Below are 9,417 nucleotides of genomic sequence, written 5' to 3'. Positions count from 1 at the left end.
TCACACACACACACACACACACACACACACACACACACACACAGAGAGAGAGAGAGAGAGAGAGAGAGAGAGAGAGAGAGAGAGAGAGAGAGAGAGAGAGAGAGAGAGAGAGAGAATGAGATGGAAGCTATTGAGAGGGGAAAATTTACAACCAAGATACTATTTAATGAGACTCATTACCTGTAGAGCCCACAGAAGGAAGGACAGACAACCTAGATGCACTGTCATATAAACTCCACTGTTCAGAAACCAACACCCATCCATCAGAAATGACGACAGATGTACTTTCATTGAAGGAGGAGGAAGATCCTGGCTTCCCTAGCCCAGTCAAGTACATAAATCATGCAGGAAGTTATTTCAGGCCGCTATTTCATGCCTGAGACATTACCGTGAAGTCCATGTTCCCTGCAATTATATTTTAATTAATGGGCACTCTTGGTCACAGAGGCCAGTGAAGGAGGCCTGAGGGAAGAGACTCTCTGGAGAAGATGACAGTACAACTCAGTTCAGTCTCTTACTGTAGTAGAGGAAGGTTAGTTTTCCAGGGCAAGGGCTCCCTATTGTTGGGCACTAGTACACATTGCCTAGACTCTTGGGATGCTCTTGCCTAAGCTTGCATAATGGCCTACTGTTCTGCCTCAAGTGGCGTTTCTTATGGTTTTAATTAGACCCATGTTTATTGGACTCATGGCTAGTGCCCAGAATGGGATGAGGGTGAGATGTCTTTCCAGCTAGCATTTTTCTCCCCTCATAATCAATGTCAAAGCACTTCTTGGTTTGTATACAATCCGATAATGAATGAGCCTACAACTTAGAAACACTCTCAGTTTACTTTAGAAAAAGTTTCCCCTTCCACAGTCTTTTATCCTCTGCATGGGGCTGCCCAATCACTTAGCTTATGGAACACAGGGCAAATGGTATGGAGAAGGTGGTAATTGCTACTTGAAAATTCCAGGTCATTGAACAAACAAATAGAAACCCTAAGCTTTTAGAATTCAGTTTCTACGGAATATCTGTGTAAACCCTTCGGCAAAACTATGTATCAGATATACCAGAAGCATCTAGGCACAGCATGTGAACAGAGTTAAAAGTCTCACCAATTAAAAGAATTACTTACCTGACAAACATTGAGATACATATGTATCTCAAGATGTGTTCTGTTAGTGAGATTATCTTAAATAAGCACATATTACGATAACTAAAATCTAAACTAAAAATGAATTGGAAATGAATTTGGAGCAATACATGTCTCTCATCTTATCAAACTTAGCTGTACTCTTATTTTATCTAAGACTTAAGGGTCACCAGTAGGGTGTCTAGATGATCTGGTGGCCCAATTGTATACAGTGGAAGTGAATAGTTACTGGGTCAATAGGTGCAGTTGCTGGTTTTCAACTCTCCGATGTCACATGACTGCCTCCTTTGTGTCCGTCAGCCCTCTATCAAATGCCACCTTCCCAGAAGTCTTCTCTATTTAAAAACTTCTCTGCACAGAACTCATCGGAAAAGTCTTTACCTCTCCAGCCCAAGGTGTAACAGGACAGATCATGACAGCAACTACAGCTGTGTCTTTTTCTCTTTCACTGTTAGAATGATAGAACTCCCCAACTCCTTAGCTAGCTGCATTCTCGCTGGCTAAAATTCAGACATGGTGCTGATGCATTGCTCAGACCATATGCATGAGGACACTACCCTGCAGGATGGGTGGGGACATTGAAGGAAGCTTGGTCCTTGGAGGCTCTTATCAATGGAACCACCTTCACTTTGGGAACAACAACAAAAACATCAAAATGCGTGTCTATTTTCTTTGGATGCTATATTACAATCTCTCTGTTACTGACTTTTACCTGTATCCCAAACAGCACATGCTGTATCCCATCTCTATATTTCATTTTCCTTATGAGTTACCAGTTCTATTTTTCCCCATTTATCTTTTTTATTGTTTATTCCTACAAAAGCATAAATGTTTTGTTAACATTTACATCTCCAGTGGTTAGGACAGTGCCTCCCACACAGTAGGTGCTCAATAAATATTTGTGGATTTATGCTTTAGTGATTAGAGAAGTCACAATTAATTAGTTGTACAAGTACATGTTAATGGACTGTTATAAGGCAAAAGGTAACTGGATATCTCTCTACAAGGATATGGCTATGATCTGAGTCACCATTATCATCAAATAATTTTGTCATATCAGATCTCCAGTAGTAAAGGCCAAGACCTAGGGTGATTTGGAAGTGCCAATTATTTAGCTCTTCTGTTGTTTAAAACGGGAGAGTTAGATAAGTCGGGTGATACAGGAAGAAAGGGTGGGGGAGGGTTTAAAAAAGCAAAACTCTTATTTTATCTAAGACTTAAGGTTCACAAGTGGGTGACTAGATAGGTGTTCTAGTGGCCAAACTGCATATATTGGCAATGAATAGTTACGCTGAGTCAACAGGTGTAGACTGGAACTGTCTTAGGCAGACCTTAACCATATCCTCCTAAAGTGCCAATTGACACAGAACACTTCCTTTCTAGAAAGCTAAGTACTACATCTAAGAAAAATGGCACTCTCAAGTATTTAGTGGGTACCAGACTCACCAGATAACATAAGCATGGACCAAACTTTACCCCTATGTCTGGGTGTTTTACTGAGACACAAGTAAGTCATTTAATGTGCCAGATCCCAGAATTTTTACCCTGTGGATTAATTCTCCTTTGATCTGTTTATGAACATGAAGTAAAGGTTGATCACTAGGCAGCAGTCGGTACAAATAGAAAATTTGGTTAAAAAGTCAAGATCAGAAGATCAAAGAGCTTTGGAACAGTGGGTTTTTTTTTTCTTGTTTTCTTTTTTTTTTTTTTTTTTTTTTCTTTTTTCTATATCCAGGAACCGAGAAGGCCAGCCTAAGTTCCCAGGAAAAATTCTACTTAAAGAATCAAAGAAATGGGCAAGACTGGGCGAGAATAAAGAAGTATGTGTAAGAGAGAAGATAAGGAAACAACGTGAAAAAAAGAAAGATGTAAATAGCTAAAGCTATCAAAACCATAAGGGTCTGTTACACATTATGTTAGAGCCCACAGGACTTTGTGACTAGGTCCTTAGCAGGTTGTGGTTGGGTAGCAGAGCCGCGGTATTCATTTGATGATTCATTCCACTAATATTGAAATGCCAGGGCTGGCCAGGTGATGAACTGGGTCAGAGAGGTGTATCCTTTCATCCCAGCGTCAGAATTAACGGCAATACACGCAGTGTACTCAGAGAACGATCACATATATTCTCCACGTGCTAGATCACAAAGAGTCACACAAATGAGGAACTTAGCCAAGAACGATGTTTACAACTAAATCTGTTACAAGGGAAGCCACAGAGGAGCATGATGCCATGGTAACGCGTATTTACATTGCGCATGCTCTGGGAGCTTTGTGTATTCTGAGGAGAGACAGTCTCACTCACAATGAACAGGACACAGACTCCCAGGAGGGCCGTGTTCACGAAGAGCTGAGATAGTTTATATCTGGGCTTTACCAATCAGCGAAACTCAGCAGCAAGGATTTTAATTGTTGGGGAGAGCGATTGAGGAGACGAAAGTTTACTGAGCCTTGAATAACAGAGTAGTGGGGGGAAAATGAGGAAAAGCAGTTGGCAGTTTCTACATGAAGAAAATCCCCAACTGGTTTCCTGAGAAACGATTCCTTTTAGAGTCGGCTCCAGATGACAGTGGGTCTCAAAGTGTGCCCTGTGTAAGAATCCACGCGACTAAAGTGCAGATTTCAGGGTCCATCCCCAGAGATTTTGATTTCTTATGATGGAGGAAAGGGATTGAAAATTAAATTTTATTCTAAATAAATTTGTTTCCCAGGCGATGATTATGCAAATCACTAGTGGACTCACCCTCAAAAGCAATGTCCTGAAAGAGCCTCGCCATTCCCTTTGGAGTCTTCTACCAGGCCTGCAGAGACTTGCGGCAGGGTTTTGGAAGCAAATGGGCACGGGCTGCCAGGGGCCAAGCTGCTGGCTTAGCTTTTCCATCCCTAATGAATAGAATCTGGAGCCTACAGTAGCTGGCATGCGAGTTAGCGCTATTTTAAACAAGACAAAACAAATAACGTGCAGCTGGTAACTGCTACCTTGAACTACACGTTCAGCTGCAGTGCGTATTCAATGTCTTGCAGATGTGGAGCAAAGGCAGCAGCTCTTTCTAAAGCCGGGGGTGCTAATGTGGCGACAACCTGCTTTGAGGCTGGTGTGGCCGTTATTTTCCCTTAAAGTTATGGTCGAGTAAATAATACAATCCAACTAACATTCAGTTGCCTCAGCGTTTTGTCTTAGCGCATGTGCTTAGAATTCGGCTGTGGCACAAAATCACCTGTGCATAGAGACCTGTCTAGGGCAGTGGTTCTCAGCCTTCCTAGTTCTACGACCCTTTAATACCGCCCCTCATGTTGGGGTAACCCCCTCCAACCTTACAATTATTTTCGTTGCTACTTCGTAACTGTAATTTTGATACTGTTACGAATCGTAATGTAAATAAATATCTGTGTTTTCTGACGGTCATAGGTGACCTCTGCAAAATGGCGTTTGACCCCCAAAAGGGTTGTGACCCACAGGTTGAGAACCACTGGTCTAGGTGTTTTTATTCTCTTCATGGGCAATTTTAAAGCTGTTATTGTTTTAAAATTCCACCATACAGCACCCTTACCTTCACGACACTTATTAAAGATTTATTTGGTCTTCTGTGTGTGTGTGTGTGTGTGTGTGTGTGTGTGTGTGTGTGTGCGCGCGCGCGCGCGCATGTCCTTGTGCGTACATGCATTTATGTGTGCATGTTAATGCAAGTGAGTACAAGTTCCTGTGGAGGCCAGAGGTGTGGGATTCCCCCTGGAGGTGGAGTTACAGGTAGTTAGTTGTAGGCATACTGACAGAGGTGTTGGGAGCTAAACTTAGGTCTTCTATATGAGCGGTTTACACTCACAGTCACTGGACCATCTCTGTAACTGTCTCCACTTGCTATGAAGATAATGCAGATAGGGGTTAATTATCCTACCTAGAACCACAAAGCTCTAAAGCAGTGGTTTTCAACCTTCCTAATGCTGTTATCTTTTAATACAGTTCCTCATGTTGTGGTGACCCCCCAACATAAAACTATTTTCACTGCTACTTCACAACTGTAATTATGATACTGTTATGAGTTGTAATGCAAAATCTGATATGCAGGATGGTCTTAGGTGACCTTTGTGTAGCTATAGGGGTCACGACCCATAGGTTGAGAACCTTGTGATCCTGGATGCTGGATTGCAGACCAAGTCAGAGGGCAGAACCCCTCTGGACTGCACCTCACCTCCCCCAGATCCTGTAACTGACCCCTTTACTGTAACTGTAAGTTACCCTGAAATAAACTTCTTTCAACTATCAGATAAACTGTGTGGAGTTGCCTTGTTAGTTCCCCCTCTATCTATCTATCTATATCTATATATCTTATATATATATGTTTGCAATAATTGATATGGCAAATCAAGTTATAGCTTTCCTTTAAAATGAAATTTTATTGTTTAGTCAAAATAGCTCATTTATAATCATGTCTGTACTACCAACCAAACAGACTGCAGTAAGTTTTAGCGGCTACCAGGGACATAAGAATAAAAGGCTTTGGGGGAACTTTCAATGTAAAGGGAATTAGAGTTGCTGGTCACAATACAGGGCAGTTCTGGGCACTTCACAGTTCTGTGTTAACGGTGAGTATGCCAGGAAGTAGCGGAGGTTTTCTGTGGAAGCAAACGGTAGTGGGGGTGGGGTCACACTGTAACCAACCCCTGGATTCAGGTTAGACGGATTTGGAAGGCTTCACCAAAGACTCACTTGATAAGTATGCCACAAAGCCCCTGAGCAGCTAAGTACCTGTCATATGTTCCCTTCCCCTTTAAAGAAACTTCCATCTACATTGCCCCAAGCTTACGGCCCATGACTTGGATACAGCTGTGTAGACCAGGACTTGGTACCCAGCTCGGAAGCAAATGTCTAGGAAGGAGAGTGAAGGCACAGCGAATATTTTGGAGAGCATGAGTAGAAAACACACCTAGGATCAGGGGACAGCAATGTTGGGGACAGCAGTGTTGGGGGCAGCAACAAGATGTCAGGGGCACTGCGGGTTAAAGCATGGTCCATGAGCCTGTGCCCATAAGAACCTTCTGTTACAGCGGCGTGAAGAGACAGGAACCGAAGTGAGGCGTCCAGAGATTTTTCATACTGATTGAACATGGACACAAAAGCAAAGCGTCCAACGGGCCAATGAACCAGACAGATGGCTCTCAGAAGAAACACACATGGCCAGCGAGTGTTTGGAAAGGTAGTTGAAATGCTTAGCCTTTGGGGGAACACAAATTAAAACTCCTTTGACGCTCTACCTCAACCCAGTCAGCATGACTAGCTTCCAGAAAGCAGGTGAGAACAAATGCTGGTCGGATGTGGGAAAGAGGAACTCTTATTAACTGTTAGTAGGGGTGTAAACCGGTGCAGCCACTATGGAAATCAGTGTGGATGTGTCTAAAAAAAAAAAAAAAAAAATCTAAAAATAGAACGGTCACGTGACCCAGCTGTATCATTCCTGGGCAAATGGCCAAAGGACTCTCTATCCTACTGCAGAAATACTTGCACATTTATTGCTGCTCTATTCATAATAGCAAGGAAACGGAATCAGGCGAGATTGCCCATTAACGAATGAATGGATAATGAAAGTGTGGTACATATGTACAATGGGATTTCCTTCAACCATAAAGGAAAACGAAATTATGAAAGTTTCAGGAAATGAGTGGAGGAGAAGAATATTATATTAACTGAACTATCCCAGGCTCAGAAAGACAAATATCACTTTCTCTATTTTATGTGGGTCTCAGAGTCTAATTTTCACATTTGCATATTTATATGGTAGTGAGTGTGGGTAGAGGTCGAGAAGTGAAAAGGGAGTATAAGGTGTGGGGGGTCTTCAAAGGAGTGGAGAGGGCAACGGAACACATGTGATATGAAATTAGAAGGGGGTATACTAGTGGGGAAGGGTATCAGTAAGGATGGGGTGGGTCAGTAGGAAGCCTGGGGAGAGAGGTGAATGGAGGAAAGGACAGTGAGAAGATCAGCCCAAGTATGTAAGAAAATACCACAAGGTAACCTCTTACCTTGATGCTACTTAAAAAATAAAATGACATCAAATCCCCAACAAGTTATCCTCAAACATAACAGATCTAAGTAGCAAGAAACATTTAGAATGCCATGTAGTTTCTGTAGCTGAGGAACTCAGGATCAGTTTAGTTGGTTGTTTCTAAGTTGAGGGTCACTCATGTCAAGACGTTAGCTTCATGTGTGGGAAAGGCAGAGCAAGGAGGCATTCCAAGATGACCCACGCCTCTGTTCGACAGGTGTGTTCCATGTTCGTCATTCTAACAAAACACCCGAGAAATTTTGCTCACAAAGAGGTTCATTCTGGCGTGCAGTCACAGAGGCTTAACCCATGATTCACTGGCTCTGTTTTTTTGGATCTGTGACAAGGCAGCACCCAGCACAAGGCAGGCATGCCTAGCTGTGCAAAACTGCTATCCTCACAAGCTAAGACACGAAATGGAAAGGCTAAACAGGACAAGATGTCCAAATTCCAATTGGGGGCATGATCCCCAGTAACTTAAGATCCTCCTACAAGGCCCTACCTTCCAAGCGGCTCTCAACCTTCCTAATGCTGCGACTCTTTAATACAGTTCCTCAGGTTGTCGTGACCCCCCCCCCCCCAGCCATAAAATTACTTTTGGTGCTACTTCATAACTGAACTTTTGCTACTGTTATGAATCACAATGTAAATATCTGATATGCAGGACATCTGACATGCAATCCCTCTGAAAGGATTGTTTGACCTCCAAAGGGGCCAAGACCCACAGGTTGAGAACTGCTCTCCTAAAGGTACCACAATCTTTTAACTGCACCTCCCTGGGGGACCAAGTCTCTCTTTCACATATGGACTTTCGTTTCTTTTTTTTTTTTGTTCTTATTAAGAAATTCTTTATTCATGTTACATACCAACCACAGACCCCCCCTCTCTTCCTTTCTCCCACTTCCACCTGCCAGCCTCCCCCCACTCCCCATTCCCTCCTCCGTAACTATGTACAAGTCAAGTTGAAGTGTTTTAAACTACTCCTGGAATTATTTTCAGGGCTTATATCTGGAAAAATTAAAATTTTTATAATTTCTATAATCATTACCTAGTAATTAAACTATCTCAATATCAATTTCACATGGAGAAAAAGATGAGATCTTCGTTAATTCTACAATTTGAGATTTTTTTTTTTATCCAAAGGACTACTGTTGAAATACAAAGGCTAATTTTATTTTGCATATTTTAATCTAAATCATTGTTATTCAAGTTGTTAAATTCGATGATTATTAAAAGTTGAGACATTGTTACAATTTTTTAAAAGAATATAATTTCTCCTGAAATACAGACCCTATTGTTTTTTAAAAAAGCAATACATTTCTCTTTTGTCTTATTTAACAGACTCTAAATAACAATGGTCTGACGGCTGTCATTGCCAGTTAAAAACTCTTGCACATACTGAGCATGTGCCTCAGTGGTAGAGCTCCTGCCTTATATGCCCAGTGCCCTGGGTTTGATCCTCAGTATCACAAAGAACCCAAACCACAAACAAGCCCTTCCGGCACCTGGTTGTACAGCTTTTACTTCTCTCCTTTAATTCATGTCCCCATTTCACACGACCCAGACAATACTTCAGTGAAAATTATTTCTTATTAAAACCTTTTATTGGTCTGCTTACCATCGTTCTCTACTAGAAGAATATATAAGCAAAGGGAGATTAAAAATTTTGGTTTATTTTCTGTAGCGTGTGTATCGTATGTTTGTTGTGTGTAGTATGTGTGCATAGAGTGTGTGCATGTGTGTAGTGTGTGTGTATGGAATATGTGTGTATAGTGTATTTGTGTGTGTGTAGAGTAAGTGTATGTGTGTAGTGTGTAATATATGTGTGTATAATGTAGGTGTATGTAGCGTGTAGTATATGTGCCTATAGTGTATTTGTGTGAGTGTAGTGTGCATGTAATCTATGTGCGTGTGTAGTATATGTATGTATAATGTATGTATATGTAGTGTGTATGTAGTATATATGTGTATAATTTATGTATATGTAGTATGTGTGTGTAATATATGTGTGTACATGTGTGTGTAGTGTGTGTGTGTTTGTGTGTATGTGTGTGTTTGTGTGAGATGACCAGAGACAGATGCAGAGACAGGTCTCTCACTCACAGATTGGCTAGACTGGCCAGCAGGAGGAGGCTCGGCAGTGTCTTTCCCCTAGAATTGGAGTTACGAATATGTCCTGAGTTTACCTGGTTACAGTGATCGGAACTCAGAGCCTCATGCTTGTGTGGCAGGCACACTACCTGA

This window comes from Peromyscus eremicus, chromosome 22 (assembly GCF_949786415.1).
Source record: "Peromyscus eremicus chromosome 22, PerEre_H2_v1, whole genome shotgun sequence".
NCBI lineage: Eukaryota > Metazoa > Chordata > Mammalia > Rodentia > Cricetidae > Peromyscus > Peromyscus eremicus.
Note: the sequence above shows the minus strand (reverse complement) of the source record.